Consider the following 16,155-nt stretch of genomic DNA (forward strand, 5'->3'; position numbering starts at 1 on the left):
AAACAGCATTTGTTAGGATTGGCCAAAGACAAATCCACACACAACATGCAACAATTATACAACAATTGTTTAAAACCCTGAAGCTATCAAACATTTCTGTATTGTACCCTTATATTCTTTTTGTACAGTTTGGATAAAAGCTAAACAACAAAAATTATTTTTCAGCAGAGCCACATTTTTTTTACAATAGTATCACTAATTTTCAAAAAATTCTAATAAAATGGAAGTAAATAAGTTAAATTTTACATTTTTTTAAGTATTAGATATTCTACAAAAAAATAATATTTTTATGAATGTTGTACAATTTTAAACAACAAGTTAATCAATATAAATAATTAAAATTATCAAAAAACAAAATAATCAAACCAAGAAACAAGTTTATTGAAATATATTATCTTCTAAGAAATAATTGTAAGTGTTTCATTTAACCTTACCCTTAATATTTTATTACTTTCCTTCACACAAAAAAGTTCATAAAATGCATGTTTAAGTGTTAATAAAATTAACTCCACTCCAGCTATTAACATTAATGTTATTCAGTGCCCAATTAATTGTGTTAATCAGGACCGACTTAAAAACACGGTGTACAAATTTATTTATAAAAACAACAAACTAAATGTTATTACCAATATTTACCTGCAATTACATAAACACATTATTCTTCCACTATAAACACTTGTTTTTTTAAATGTTAATGTATTAATAGTGCAACAGGGTTTAAAAAAAAATCTTGTAAACACTTTTAATGTTTTAACACCTAAGACTGAATAAATAGGAGTTAAACTAGCGTTAAGTCACGTCTCCAAGTTAGAGGGTACACAGTAAGGACACACGCAGCACCCACCAGAAATGTATTAGCACTGGTGGTTCATAGCAGGATGATGTGTGAATATCATTTACAGTTAACGCGACTGCTTGCCAAGTCGGCCGAAGCCGTTCACATCGCTCGAGGCACTGACTTCAAGTCCGTGCTAGCATTCTGAAACACTGCGCCCTCACTCTCAGTCGCGAAACAAAAGACTCCCTTTCGATCTCAGTTCTTGACCAGTCACGCAAAAGTTAGATTGTGAACTTTAACACCCAGTAAAATTACTACCATTTCACGTGTAGCCTTGATTCCAGAGCTAAATAATGTAAGAATTTTAAAGACTTAAAAGTAAAATTTTAAAGAGATTACTACCAAGATACACAGATAATTATGTAATTAACTAATTTTTAGCTTCGGCAAGAAAAAAATTACAGGCCTAGCGTAATTTCTGTCAAAAAGAAGCCATAAATGGTGCAAGTTAACTTTAACACATCCAAAAAATGGGATACTGGCACTAAAATGACACTGGACAAAAAAATAAATTAATTATAAATAGGGTACTAAATATTAATAATATGAGTAATTGCTGTGAAATTAGACATATACCAGTAGTTTTTGATCAAAAAATGTAATAACATTTTTGTATAAAAAACAAATTCTTAATTTTTTTTATACAAAAAGTTTGAAGTTAATATCCCATTCCAATATTACTTTTAATTTTCATACATAATGTAATAATAATAGTTATAATAATTATAATAATAATGTATGAGATGTATTCATACAAAAGATATAATATAATCTTGTACCACAAACAATTTGAAAATAAAATTGCATTTTGACAAATTAATTTTTACTTCACCGTGGACATATTGAAAAACCTCTGCTTAATAAATGACAAGAGAAACACACACAAAAAGGGTATTTGGGCATGTCATAGCTAACCAAAACAGTTTCAAATTGCATGATACATAACACTGCTTACCAACAGAGCCTACAAAAGAATAAAGAATCCATTCAGCACACTGTTTTTTATGCAATGGAAATAAAATGTTTACTGAGGACTTTTACGTGACCCATAATAAAATTTTAACATTTAATGGCACTTACGCGATTAAAATTCAAATTTAGGATTATTTACAGTAAGTAAGGAATGGAGGCATACAAACCCTGAACAAGCACCAATCAAATACAACATTCTATTTATTTAAGTTAAAAAGCAATAGAGTTGAAAAACGTTTTGAGACACTTGGAAATAGTATTCTAAAACAGATAAGAGATGGGATTGCTCAGGTAGCGGCAATGTGGGGGAAGCTACAATAAACCTCGAGTTCTTACCACGAGGTGATTCCACTGAGGTTTGCCACAGTCTTCCGCAGTACGGTAGTGAACATTCCAGAAATGCCAAATTCTCAGTGAGAAACACCCCTAACCAGCTGGGAATCTAACCCAAACAGACCAGGTACAACGAAAAACATATACATAAAAAAATTTATAGATTAGCTCCTATATTTGATTAGTGTTTTGACAATATCATTAAAGACTGTACAAAGTAATATGTTGAAATGGAAATTTGCCAAAATTATAAGTAGAGCAAACAGGACTACCCCGAAAAACCAACCAGCTTACGGGAAAATCGGCCACACTTCTGATTTGGGGAAAAAATCCTATTATGATCATCGACCACAGGCCATCAAGCCAGTAGCCGACGGCAAGGAGGAGGAGAGGGACGCCAGTAGCCGACGGCAAGGAAGAGGAGAGCGACGCCAGTGGCCGACGGCAAGGAGGAGGAGAGGGACGCCAGTGGCCGACGGCAAGGAGGAGGAGAGGGACGCCAGTAGCCGACGGCAAGGAGGAGAGGGACGCCAGTAGCCGACGGCAAGGAAGAGGAGAGAGACGCCAGTGGCCGACTGCAAGGAAGAGGAGAGCGACGCCAGCAGCCTACTGCAAGGAAGAGGAGAGCGACGCCAGTGGCCGACTGCAAGGAAGAGGAGAGCGACGCCAGCAGCCTACTGCAAGGAAGAGGAGAGCGACGCCAGTGGCCGACGGCAAGGAAGAGGAGAGCGACGCCAGTAGCCGACGGCAAGGAGGAGGAGAGGGACGCCAGTAGCCGACGGCAAGGAAGAGGAGAGCGACGCCAGTGGCCGACTGCAAGGAAGAGGAGAGCGACGCCAGCAGCCTACTACAAGGAAGAGGAGAGCGACGCCAGTGGCCGACTGCAAGGAAGAGGAGAGCGACGCCAGTGGCCGACGGCAAGGAGGAGGAGAGGGACGCCAGTAGCCGACGGCAAGGAGGAGGAGAGGGACGCCAGTAGCCGACGGCAAGAAAGAGGAGAGCGACGCCAGTGGCCGACTGCAAGGAAGAGGAGAGCGACGCCAGCAGCCTACTGCAAGGAAGAGGAGAGCGACGCCAGCAGCCTACTGCAAGGAAGAGGAGAGCGACGCCAGTGGCCGACTGCAAGGAAGAGGAGAGCGACGCCAGTGGCCGACTGCAAGGAAGAGGAGAGCGACGCCAGCAGCCTACTACAAGGAAGAGGAGAGCGACGCCAGTGGCCGACTGCAAGGAAGAGGAGAGCGACGCCAGTGGCCGACGGCAAGGAGGAGGAGAGGGACGCCAGTAGCCGACGGCAAGGAAGAGGAGAGCGACGCCAGTGGCCGACTGCAAGGAAGAGGAGAGCGACGCCAGCAGCCTACTGCAAGGAAGAGGAGAGCGACGCCAGCAGCCTACTACAAGGAAGAGGAGAGCGACGCCAGTGGCCGACTGCAAGGAAGAGGAGAGCGACGCCAGTGGCTGACGGCAAGGAGGAGGAGAGGGACGCCAGTAGCCGACGGCAAGGAGGAGGAGAGGGACGCCAGTAGCCGACGGCAAGGAGGAGGAGAGCGACGCCAGTAGCCGACGGCAAGGAGGAGGAGAGCGACGCCAGTGGCCGACGGCAAGGAGGAGGAGAGCGACGCCAGTGGCCGACGGCAAGGAAGAGGAGAGCGACGCCAGTGGCCGACTGCAAGGAAGAGGAGAGCGACGCCAGCAGCCTACTGCAAGGAAGAGGAGAGCGACGCCAGCAGCCTACTGCAAGGAAGAGGAGAGCGACGCCAGTGGCCGACTGCAAGGAAGAGGAGAGCGACGCCAGTGGCCGACGGCAAGGAAGAGGAGAGCGACGCCAGCGGCCTACTGCAAGGAAGAGGAGAGCGACGCCAGTGGCCGACTGCAAGGAAGAGGAGAGCGACGCCAGTGGCCGACGGCAAGGAAGAGGAGAGCGACGCCAGTGGCCGACGGTAAGGAGGAGGAGAGCGACGCCAGTGGCCGACGGCAAGGAGGAGGAGAGGGACGCCAGTAGCCGACGGCAAGGAGGAGGAGAGGGACGCCAGTGGCCGACGGCAAGGAAGAGGAGAGGGACGCCAGTGGCCGACGGCAAGGAAGAGGAGAGCGACGCCAGTGGCCGACTGCAAGGAAGAGGAGAGCGACGCCAGCAGCCTACTGCAAGGAAGAGGAGAGCGACACCAGCAGCCTACTGCAAGGAAGAGGAGAGGGACGCCAGTAGCCGACGGCGAGGAAGAGGAGAGCGACGCCAGTAGCCGACGGCGAGGAAGAGGAGAGCGACGCCAGTGGCCGACTGCAAGGAAGAGGAGAGGGACGCCAGTGGCCGACGGCAAGGAGGAGGAGAGGGACGCCAGTGGCCGAAGGCAAGGAGGAGGAGAGGGACGCCAGTGGCCGACGGCAAGGAAGAGGAGAGCGACGCCAGTGGCCGACGGCAAGGAGGAGGAGAGGGACGCCAGTAGCCGACGGCAAGGAGGAGAGGGACGCCAGTAGCCGACGGCAAGGAAGAGGAGAGCGACGCCAGTGGCCGACGTCAAGGAAGAGGAGAGCGACGCCATTGGCCGACTGCAAGGAAGAGGAGAGTGACGCCAGCAGCCTACTGCAAGGAAGAGGAGAGCGACGCCAGTAGCCGACGGCAAGGAAGAGGAGAGCGACGCCAGCAGCCTACTGCATGGAAGAGGAGAGCGACGCCAGCAGCCTACTGCAAGGAAGAGGAGAGCGACGCCAGCAGCCTACTGCAAGGAAGAGGAGAGCGACGCCAGCAGCCTACTGCAAGGAAGAGGAGAGGGACGCCAGTGGCCGACGGCAAGGAGGAGGAGAGGGACGCCAGTAGCCGACGGCAAGGAGGAGGAGAGGGACGCCAGTAGCCGACGTCAAGGAAGAGGAGAGCGACGCCAGCAGCCTACTGCAAGGAAGAGAAGAGCGACGCCAGTGGCCGACGGCAAGGACGAGGAGAGCGACGCCAGTAGGCGACGGCAAGGAAGAGGAGAGCGACGCCAGCAGCCTACTGCAAGGAAGAGGAGAGCGACGCCAGTGGCCGACGGCAAGGAAGAGGAGAGCGACGCCAGTGGCCGACTGCAAGGAAGAGGAGAGCGACGCCAGCAGCCTACTGCAAGGAAGAGGAGAGCGACGCCAGCAGCCTACTGCAAGGAAGAGGAGAGCGACGCCAGCAGCCGACAACAAGGAAAAGGAGAGCGACGCCAGCAGCCGACGGCAAGGAAGAGGAGAGCGACGCCAGTAGCCGACGGCAAGGAAGAGGAGAGCGACGCCAGTGGCCGACGGCAAGGAAGAGGAGAGCGACGCCAGTGGCCGACGGCAAGGAAGAGGAGAGCGACGCCAGTGGCCGACGGCAAAGAAGAGGAGAGCGACGCCAGTGGCCGACGGCAAGGAGGAGGAGAGCGACGCCAGTAGCCGACGGCAAGGAGGAGGAGAGGGACGCCAGTAGCCGACGGAAAGGAAGAGGAGAGCGACGCCAGTGGCCGACGGCAAGGAGGAGGAGAGCGACGCCAGGGGCCGACTGCAAGGAAGAGGAGAGCGACGCCAGCAGCCTACTGCAAGGAAGAGGAGAGCGACGCCAGCAGCCTACTGCAAGGAAGAGGAGAGCGACGCCAGCAGCCGACGGCAAGGAAGAGGAGAGCGACGCCAGCAGCCGACGGCAAGGAAGAGGAGAGCGACGCCAGCAGCCGACGGCAAGGAAGAGGAGAGCGACGCCAGCAGCCGACGGCAAGGAAGAGGAGAGCGACGCCAGTAGCCGACGGCAAGGAAGAGGAGAGCGACGCCAGTGGCCGACGGCAAGGAAGAGGAGAGTGACGCCAGTGGCCGACGGCAAGGAAGAGAAGCGCGACGCCAGTAGCCGACGGCAAGGAAGAGGAGAGCGACGCCAGTGGCCGACGGCAAGGAAGAGGAGAGCGACGCCAGTAGCCGACGGCAAGGAAGAGGAGAGCGACGCCAGCAGCCTACTGCAAGGAAGAGGAGAGCGACGCCAGTAGCCGACGGCGAGGAAGAATAGAGCGACGCCAGCAGCCTACTGCAAGGAAGAGGAGAGCGACGCCAGCAGCCTACTGCAAGGAAGAGGAGAGCGACGCCAGCAGCCTACTGCAAGGAAGAGGAGAGCGACGCCAGCAGCCTACTGCAAGGAAGAGGAGAGGGACGCCAGCAGCCTACTGCAAGGAAGAGGAGAGCGACGCCAGCAGCCTACTGCAAGGAAGAGGAGAGCGACGCCAGCAGCCTACTGCAAGGAAGAGGAGAGCGACGCCAGCAGCCTACTGCAAGGAAGATGAGAGCGACGCCAGCAGCCTACTGCAAGGAAGAGGAGAGGGACGCCAGCAGCCTACTGCAAGGAAGAGGAGAGCGACGCCAGCAGCCTACTGCAAGGAAGAGGAGAGCGACGCCAGCAGCCTACTGCAAGGAAGAGGAGAGGGACGCCAGCAGCCGACTGCAAGGAAGAGGAGAGCGACGCCAGCAGTCTACTGCAAGGAAGAGGAGAGCGACGCCAGCAGCCTACTGCAAGGAAGAGGAGAGGGACGCCAGTAGCCGACGGCAAGGAAGAGGAGAGCGACGCCAGTAGCCGACGGCAAGGAAGAGGAGAGCGACGCCAGGAGCCGACGGCAAGGAAGAGGAAAGGGAAGCCAGAAGCCGACGGCAAGGAAGAGGAGAGCGACGCCAGTAGCCGACGGCAAGGAAGAGGAGAGCGACGCCAGCAGCCTACTGCAAGGAAGAGGAGAGGGACGCCAGTAGCCGACGGCGAGGAAGAGGAGAGCGACGCCAGTAGCCGACGGCGAGGAAGAATAGAGCGACGCCAGCAGCCTACTGCAAGGAAGAGGAGAGCGACGCCAGCAGCCTACTGCAAGGAAGAGGAGAGCGACGCCAGCAGCCTACTGCAAGGAAGAGGAGAGCGACGCCAGCAGCCTACTGCAAGGAAGAGGAGAGGGACGCCAGCAGCCTACTGCAAGGAAGAGGAGAGCGACGCCAGCAGCCTACTGCAAGGAAGAGGAGAGCGACGCCAGCAGCCTACTGCAAGGAAGAGGAGAGCGACGCCAGCAGCCTACTGCAAGGAAGATGAGAGCGACGCCAGCAGCCTACTGCAAGGAAGAGGAGAGGGACGCCAGCAGCCTACTGCAAGGAAGAGGAGAGCGACGCCAGCAGCCTACTGCAAGGAAGAGGAGAGCGACGCCAGCAGCCTACTGCAAGGAAGAGGAGAGGGACGCCAGCAGCCGACTGCAAGGAAGAGGAGAGCGACGCCAGCAGTCTACTGCAAGGAAGAGGAGAGCGACGCCAGCAGCCTACTGCAAGGAAGAGGAGAGGGACGCCAGTAGCCGACGGCAAGGAAGAGGAGAGCGACGCCAGTAGCCGACGGCAAGGAAGAGGAGAGCGACGCCAGGAGCCGACGGCAAGGAAGAGGAAAGGGAAGCCAGAAGCCGACGGCAAGGAAGAGGAGAGCGACGCCAGTAGCCGACGGCAAGGAAGAGGAGAGCGACGCCAGCAGCCTACTGCAAGGAAGAGGAGAGGGACGCCAGTAGCCGACGGCGAGGAAGAGGAGAGCGACGCCAGTAGCCGACGGCGAGGAAGAGGAAAGCGACGCCAGTAGCCGACGGCAAGGAAGAGGAGAGCGACGCCAGCAGCCTACTGCAAGGAAGAGGAGAGGGACGCCAGTAGCCGACGGCAAGGAAGAGGAGAGCGACGCCAGTAGCCGACGGCAAGGAAGAGGAGAGCGACGCCAGTAGCCGACGGCAAGGAAGAGGAGAGCGACGCCAGTAGCCGACGGCAAGGAAGAGGAGAGCGACGCCAGTAGCCGACGGCAAGGAAGAGGAGAGTGACGCCAGCAGCCTACTGCAAGGAAGAGGAGAGCGACGCCAGCAGCCTACTGCAAGGAAGAGGAGAGCGACGCCAGCAGCCTACTGCAAGGAAGAGGAGAGCGACGCCAGCAGCCTACTGCAAGGAAGAGGAGAGGGACGCCAGCAGCCTACTGCAAGGAAGAGGAGAGTGACGCCAGCAGCCTACTGCAAGGAAGAGGAGAGCGACGCCAGCAGCCTACTGCAAGAAAGAGGAGAGCGACGCCAGCAGCCTACTGCAAGGAAGAGGAGAGCGACGCCAGCAGCCTACTGCAAGGAAGAGGAGAGGGACGCCAGCAGCCTACAGCAAGGAAGAGGAGAGCGACGCCAGCAGCCTACGGCAAGGAAGAGGAGAGCGACGCCAGCAGCCTACTGCAAGGAAGAGGAGAGGGACGCCAGCAGCCGACTGCAAGGAAGAGAATAGCAACGCCAGCAGTCTACTGCAAGGAAGAGGAGAGCGACGCCAGCAGCCTACTGCAAGGAAGAGGAGAGGGACGCCAGTAGCCGACGGCGAGGAAGAGGAGAGCGACGCCAGTAGCCGACGGCAAGGAAGAGGAGAGCGACGCCAGTAGCCGACGGCAAGGAAGAGGAAAGGGAAGCCAGTAGCCGACGGCAAGGAAGAGGACAGCGACGCCAGTAGCCGACGGCAAGGAAGAGGAGAGCGACGCCAGCAGCCTACTGCAAGGAAGAGGAGAGGGACGCCAGTAGCCGACTGCAAGGAAGAGGAGAGCGACGCCAGTAGCCGACGGCGAGGAAGAGGAGAGCGACGCCAGTAGCCGACGGCAAGGATGAGGAGAGCGACACCAGTAGCCGACGGCAAGGAAGAGGAGGGGGACGCCAGTAGCCGACGGCAAGAAGAGGAGAGCGACGCCAGTAGCCGACGGCAAGGAAGAGGAGAGTGACGCCAGCAGCCTACTGCAAGGAAGAGGAGAGCGACGCCAGCAGCCTACTGCAAGGAAGAGGAGAGGGATGCCAGTAGCCGACGGCAAGGAAGAGGAGAGCGACGCCAGCAGCCTACTGCAAGGAAGAGGAGAGCGACGCCAGTAGCCGACGGCAAGGAAGAGGAGAGCGACGCCAGTAGCCGACGGCAAGGAAGAGGAGAGCGACGCCAGTAGCCGACGGCAAGGAAGAGGAGAGCGACGCCAGCTGCCTACTGCAAGGAAGAGGAGAGCGACGCCAGCAGCCTACTGCAAGGAAGAGGAGAGCGACGCCAGCAGCCTACTGCAAGGAAGAGGAGAGCGACGCCAGCAGCCTACTGCAAGGAAGAGGAGAGGGACGCCAGTAGCCGACGGCAAGGAAGAGGAGAGCGACGCCAGCAGCCTACTGCAAGGAAGAGGAGAGCGACGCCAGCAGCCTACTGCAAGGAAGAGGAGAGGGACGCCAGCAGCCTACTGCAAGGAAGAGGAGAGCGTCGCCAGCAGCCTACTGCAAGGAAGAGGAGAGCGACGCCAGCAGCCTACTGCAAGGAAGAGGAGAGGGACGCCAGCAGCCGACTGCAAGGAAGAGGAGAGCGACGCCAGCAGTCTACTGCAAGGAAGAGGAGAGCGACGCCAGCAGCCTACTGCTAGGAAGAGGAGAGGGACGCCAGTAGCCGACGGCAAGGAAGAGGAGAGCGACGCCAGTAGCCGACCACAAGGAAGAGGAGAGCGACGCCAGTAGCCGACGGCAAGGAAGAGGAGAGGGAAGCCAGTAGCCGATGGCAAGGAAGAGGAGAGCGACGCCAGTAGCCGACGGCAAGGAAGAGGAGAGCGACGCCAGCAGCCTACTGCAAGGAAGAGGAGAGCGACGCCAGTAGCCGACGGCAAGGAAGAGGAGAGCGACGCCAGCAGCCTACTGCAAGGAAGAGAGGGACGCCAGTAGCCGACGGGAAGGAAGAGGAGAGCGACGCCAGTAGCCGACGGCGAGGAAGAGGAGAGCGACGCCAGCAGCCTACTGCAAGGAAGAGGAGAGGGACGCCAGCAGCCTACTGCAAGGAAGAGGAGAGGGACGCCAGCAGCCTACTGCAAGGAAGAGGAGAGCGACGCCAGTAGCCGACGGCAAGGAAGAGGAGAACGACGCCAGCAGCCGACGGCAAGGAAGAGGAGAGCGACGCCAGTGGCCGACGGCAAGGAAGAGGAGAGCGACGCCAGTAGCCGACGGCAAGGAAGAGGAGAGCGACGCCAGTGGCCGACGGCAAGGAAGAGGAGAGCGACGCCAGTAGCCGACGGCAAGGACGAGGAGAGCGACGCCAGTAGCTGACGGCAAGGAAGAGGAGGGGGACGCCAGTAGCCGACGGCAAGGAAGAGGAGAGCGACGCCAGCAGCCTACTGCAAGGAAGAGGAGAGCGACGCCAGCAGCCTACTGCAAGGAAGAGGAGAGGGACGCCAGTAGCCGACGGCAAGGAAGAGGAGAGCGACGCCAGCAGCCTACTGCAAGGAAGAGGAGAGCGACGCCAGCAGCCTATTGCAAGGAAGAGGAGAGCGACGCCAGCAGCCTACTGCAAGGAAGAGGAGAGGGACGCCAGTAGCCGACGGCAAGGAAGAGGAGAGCGACGCCAGCAGCCTACTGCAAGGAAGAGGAGAGCGACGCCAGCAGCCTACTGCAAGGAAGAGGAGAGGGACGCCAGCAGCCTACTGCAAGGAAGAGGAGAGGGACGCCAGCAGCCTACTGCAAGGAAGAGGAGAGCGACGCCAGCAGCCTACTGCAAGGAAGAGGAGAGGGACGCCAGCAGCCGACTGCAAGGAAGAGGAGAGCGACGCCAGCAGTCTACTGCAAGGAAGAGGAGAGCGACGCCAGCAGCCTACTGCAAGGAAGAGGAGAGGGACACCAGTAGCCGACGGCAAGGAAGAGGAGAGCGACGCCAGTAGCCGACGGCAAGGAAGAGGAGAGCGACGCCAGTAGCCGACGGCAAGGAAGAGGAGAGGGAAGCCAGTAGCCGACGGCAAGGAAGAGGAGAGCGACGCCAGTAGCCGACAGCAAGGAAGAGGAGAGCGACGCCAGCAGCCTACTGCAAGGAAGAGGAGAGCGACGCCAGTAGCCGACGGCAAGGAAGAGGAGAGCGACACCAGCAGCCTACTGCAAGGAAGAGGAGAGGGACGCCAGTAGCCGACGGCGAGGAAGAGGAGAGCGACGCCAGTAGCCGACGGCGAGGAAGAGGAGAGCGACGCCAGCAGCCTACTGCAAGGAAGAGGAGAGCGACGCCAGCAGCCTACTGCAAGGAAGAGGAGAGGGACGCTAGTAGCCGACGGCAAGGAAGAGGAGAGCGACGCCAGTAGCCGACGGCAAGGAAGAGGAGAACGACGCCAGCAGCCGACGGCAAGGAAGAGGAGAGCGACGCCAGTGGCCGACGGCAAGGAAGAGGAGAGCGACGCCAGTGGCCGACGGCAAGGAAGAGGAGAGCGACGCCAGTGGCCGACGGCAAGGAAGAGGAGAGCGACGCCAGTAGCCGACGGCAAGGACGAGGAGAGCGACGCCAGTAGCCGACGGCAAGGAAGAGGAGGGGGACGCCAGTAGCCGACGGCAAGGAAGAGGAGAGCGACGCCAGCAGCCTACTGCAAGGAAGAGGAGAGCGACGCCAGCAGCCTACTGCAAGGAAGAGGAGAGGGACGCCAGTAGCCGACGGCAAGGAAGAGGAGAGCGACGCCAGCAGCCTACTGCAAGGAAGAGGAGAGCGACGCCAGCAGCCTACTGCAAGGAAGAGGAGAGCGACGCCAGCAGCCTACTGCAAGGAAGAGGAGAGCGACGCCAGTAGCCGACGGCCCGGAAGAGGAGAGCGACGCCAGCAGCCTACTGCAAGGAAGAGGAGAGCGACGCCAGTGGCCGACTGCAAGGAAGAGGAGAGCGACGCCAGTGGCCGACGGCAAGGAGGAGGAGAGGGACGCCAGTAGCCGACGGCAAGGAGGAGGAGAGGGACGCCAGTGGCCGACGGCAAGGAAGAGGAGAGCGACGCCAGTGGCCGACTGCAAGGAAGAGGAGAGTGACGCCAGCAGCCTACTGCAAGGAAGAGGAGAGCGACGCCAGCAGCCTACTGCAAGGAAGAGGAGAGCGACGCCAGTGGCCGACTGCAAGGAAGAGGAGAGCGACGCCAGCAGCCTACTACAAGGAAGATGAGAGCGACGCCAGTGGACGACTGCAAGGAAGAGTAGAGCGACGCCAGTGGCCGACGGCAAGGAGGAGGAGAGGGACGCCAGCAGCCTACTGCAAGGAAGAGGAGAGCGACGCCAGTGGCCGACTGCAAGGAAGAGGAGAGCGACGCCAGCAGCCTACTGCAAGGAAGAGGAGAGCGACGCCAGCAGCCTACTACAAGGAAGAGGAGAGCGACGCCAGTGGCCGACTGCAAGGAAGAGGAGAGCGACGCCAGTGGCTGACGGCAAGGAGGAGGAGAGGGACGCCAGTAGCCGACGGCAAGGAGGAGGAGAGGGACGCCAGTAGCCGACGGCAAGGAGGAGGAGAGCGACGCCAGTGGCCGACGGCAAGGAAGAGGAGAACGACGCCAGTGGCCGACTGCAAGGAAGAGGAGAGCGACGCCAGCAGCCTACTGCAAGGAAGAAGAGAGCGACGCCAGCAGCCTACTGCAAGGAAGAGGAGAGCGACGCCAGTGACCGACTGCAAGGAAGAGGAGAGCGACGCCAGTGGCCGACGGCAAGGAAGAGGAGAGCGACGCCAGCAGCCTACTGCAAGGAAGAGGAGAGCGACGCCAGTGGCCGACTGCAAGGAAGAGGAGAGCAACGCCAGTGGCCGACGGCAAGGAGGAGGAGAGGGACGCCAGTAGCCGACGGCAAGGAAGAGGAGAGCGACGCCAGTGGCCGACGGTAAGGAAGAGGAGAACGACGCCAGTGGCCGACGGCAAGGAGGAGGAGAGGGACGCCAGTAGCCGACGGCAAGGAGGAGGAGAGGGACGCCAGTAGCCGACGGCAAGGAAGAGGAGAGCGACGCCAGTGGCCGACTGCAAGGAAGAGGAGAGCGACGCCAGCAGCCTACTGCAAGGAAGAGGAGAGCGACGCCAGCAGCCTACTGCAAGGAAGAGGAGAGCGACGCCAGTGGCCGACGGCAAGGAAGAGGAGAGCGACGCCAGTAGCCGACGTCAAGGAAGAGGAGAGCGACGCCATTGGCCGACTGCAAGGAAGAGGAGAGTGACGCCAGCAGCCTACTGCAAGGAAGAGGAGAGCGACGCCAGTAGCCGACGGCAAGGAAGAGGAGAGCGACGCCAGCAGCCTACTGCAAGGAAGAGGAGAGCGACGCCAGCAGCCTACTGCAAGGAAGAGGAGAGCGACGCCAGCAGCCTACTGCAAGGAAGAGGAGAGCGACGCCAGCAGCCTACTGCAAGGAAGACGAGAGGGACGCCAGTAGCCGACGGCAAGGAAGAGGAGAGCGACGCCAGTGGCCGACTGCAAGGAAGAGGAGAGCGACGCCAGTGGCCGACTGCAAGGAAGAGGAGAGCGACGCCAGCAGCCTACTGCAAGGAAGAGGAGAGCGACACCAGCAGCCTACTGCAAGGAAGAGGAGAGCGACGCCATTGGCCGACTGCAAGGAAGAGGAGAGTGACGCCAGCAGCCTACTGCAAGGAGGAGGAGAGCGACGCCAGTAGCCGACGGCAAGGAAGAGGAGAGCGACGCCAGCAGCCTACTGCAAGGAAGAGGAGAGCGACACCAGCAGCCTACTGCAAGGAAGAGGAGAGCGACGCCAGCAGCCTACTGCAAGGAAGAGGAGAGCGACGCCAGCAGCCTACTGCAAGGAAGAGGAGAGCGACGCCAGCAGCCTACTGCAAGGAAGAGGAGAGGGACGCCAGTAGCCGACGGCAAGGAAGAGGAGAGCGACGCCAGTAGCCGACGGCAAGGAAGAGGAGAGCGACGCCAGTGGCCGACGGCAAGGAGGAGGAGAGCGACGCCAGGGGCCGACTGCAAGGAAGAGGAGAGCGACGCCAGCAGCCTACTGCAAGGAAGAGGAGAGCGACGCCAGCAGCCTACTGCAAGGAAGAGGAGAGCGACGCCAGCAGCCGACGGCAAGGAAGAGGAGAGCGACGCCAGCAGCCGACGGCAAGGAAGAGGAGAGCGACGCCAGCAGCCGACGGCAAGGAAGAGGAGAGCGACGCCAGTAGCCGACGGCAAGGAAGAGGAGAGCGACGCCAGTGGCCGACGGCAAGGAAGAGGAGAGCGACGCCAGTGGCCGACGGCAAGGAAGAGAAGCGCGACGCCAGTAGCCGACGGCAAGGAAGAGGAGAGCGACGCCAGTGGCCGACGGCAAGGAAGAGGAGAGCGACGCCAGTAGCCGACGGCAAGGAAGAGGAGAGCGACGCCAGCAGCCTACTGCAAGGAAGAGGAGAGCGACGCCAGTAGCCGACGGCGAGGAAGAGGAGTGCGACGCCAGCAGCCTACTGCAAGGAAGAGGAGAGCGACGCCAGCAGCCTACTGCAAGGAAGAGGAGAGCGACGCCAGCAGCCTACTGCAAGGAAGAGGAGAGCGACGCCAGCAGCCTACTGCAAGGAAGAGGAGAGGGACGCCAGCAGCCTACTGCAAGGAAGAGGAGAGCGACGCCAGCAGCCTACTGCAAGGAAGAGGAGAGCGACGCCAGCAGCCTACTGCAAGGAAGATGAGAGCGACGCCAGCAGCCTACTGCAAGGAAGAGGAGAGGGACGCCAGCAGCCTACTGCAAGGAAGAGGAGAGCGACGCCAGCAGCCTACTGCAAGGAAGAGGAGAGCGACGCCAGCAGCCTACTGCAAGGAAGAGGAGAGGGACGCCAGCAGCCGACTGCAAGGAAGAGGAGAGCGACGCCAGCAGTCTACTGCAAGGAAGAGGAGAGCGACGCCAGCAGCCTACTGCAAGGAAGAGGAGAGGGACGCCAGTAGCCGACGGCAAGGAAGAGGAGAGCGACGCCAGTAGCCGACGGCAAGGAAGAGGAGAGCGACGCCAGTAGCCGACGGCAAGGAAGAGGAAAGGGAAGCCAGAAGCCGACGGCAAGGAAGAGGAGAGCGACGCCAGCAGTCTACTGCAAGGAAGAGGAGAGCGACGCCAGCAGCCTACTGCAAGGAAGAGGAGAGGGACGCCAGTAGCCGACGGCAAGGAAGAGGAGAGCGACGCCAGTGGCCGACGGCAAGGAAGAGGAGAGCGACGCCAGCAGCCTACTGCAAGGAAGAGGAGAGCGACGCCAGTGACCGACTGCAAGGAAGAGGAGAGCGACGCCAGTGGCCGACGGCAAGGAGGAGGAGAGGGACGCCAGTAGCCGACGGCAAGGAAGAGGAGAGCGACGCCAGTGGCCGACGGTAAGGAAGAGGAGAACGACGCCAGTGGCCGACGGCAAGGAGGAGGAGAGGGACGCCAGTAGCCGACGGCAAGGAGGAGGAGAGGGACGCCAGTAGCCGACGGCAAGGAAGAGGAGAGCGACGCCAGTGGCCGACTGCAAGGAAGAGGAGAGGGACGCCAGTGGCCGACGGCAAGGAGGAGGAGAGGGACGCCGGTGGCCGACGGCAAGGAGGAGGAGAGGGACGCCAGTAGCCGACGGCAAGGAAGAGGAGAGCGACGCCAGTGGCCGACGGCAAGGAAGAGGAGAGGGACGCCAGTAGCCTACGGCAAGAAGGAGGAGAGGGACGCCAGTAGCCGACGGCAAGGAGGAGGAGAGCGACGCCAGCAGCCTACTGCAAGGAAGAGGAGAGCGACGCCAGCAGCCTACTGCAAGGAAGAGGAGAGCGACGCCAGTGGCCGACGGCAAGGAAGAGGAGAGCGACGCCAGTAGCCGACGTCAAGGAAGAGGAGAGCGACGCCATTGGCCAACTGCAAGGAAGAGGAGAGTGACGCCAGCAGCCTACTGCAAGAAAGAGGAGAGCGACGCCAGTAGCCGACGGCAAGGAAGAGGAGAGCGACGCCAGCAGCCTACTGCAAGGAAGAGGAGAGCGACGCCAGTGGCCGACTGCAAGGAAGAGGAGAGCGACGCCAGCAGCCTACTGCAAGGAAGAGGAGAGCGACGCCAGCAGCCTACTGCAAGGAAGAGGAGAGCGACGCCAGCAGCCGACGGAAAGGAAGAGGAGAGCGACGCCAGTGGCCGACGGCAAGGAAGAGGAGAGCGACGCCAGTAGCCGACGGCAAGGAAGAAGAGAGCGACGCCAGTGGCCGACGGCAAGGAAGAGGAGAGCGACGCCAGTGGCCGACGGCAAGGAAGAGGAGAGCGACGCCAGTGGCCGACGGCAAGGAAGAGGAGAGCGACGCCAGTGGCCGACGGCAAGGAAGAGG

The 16,155-nt window shown here is 58.7% G+C and overlaps 1 protein-coding gene across 2 annotated transcripts in view; it reads right to left on the minus strand.

Annotated features, from left to right (window-relative positions):
- LOC134539391 (uncharacterized) overlaps positions 1–16,155 on the minus strand; it is a 143,800-nt gene that overhangs the window by 60,092 nt on the left and 67,553 nt on the right. The gene's annotated exons all lie outside the window — the stretch shown is intronic.

This window comes from Bacillus rossius, chromosome 15 (assembly GCF_032445375.1).
Source record: "Bacillus rossius redtenbacheri isolate Brsri chromosome 15, Brsri_v3, whole genome shotgun sequence".
Lineage (NCBI taxonomy): Eukaryota > Metazoa > Arthropoda > Insecta > Phasmatodea > Bacillidae > Bacillus > Bacillus rossius.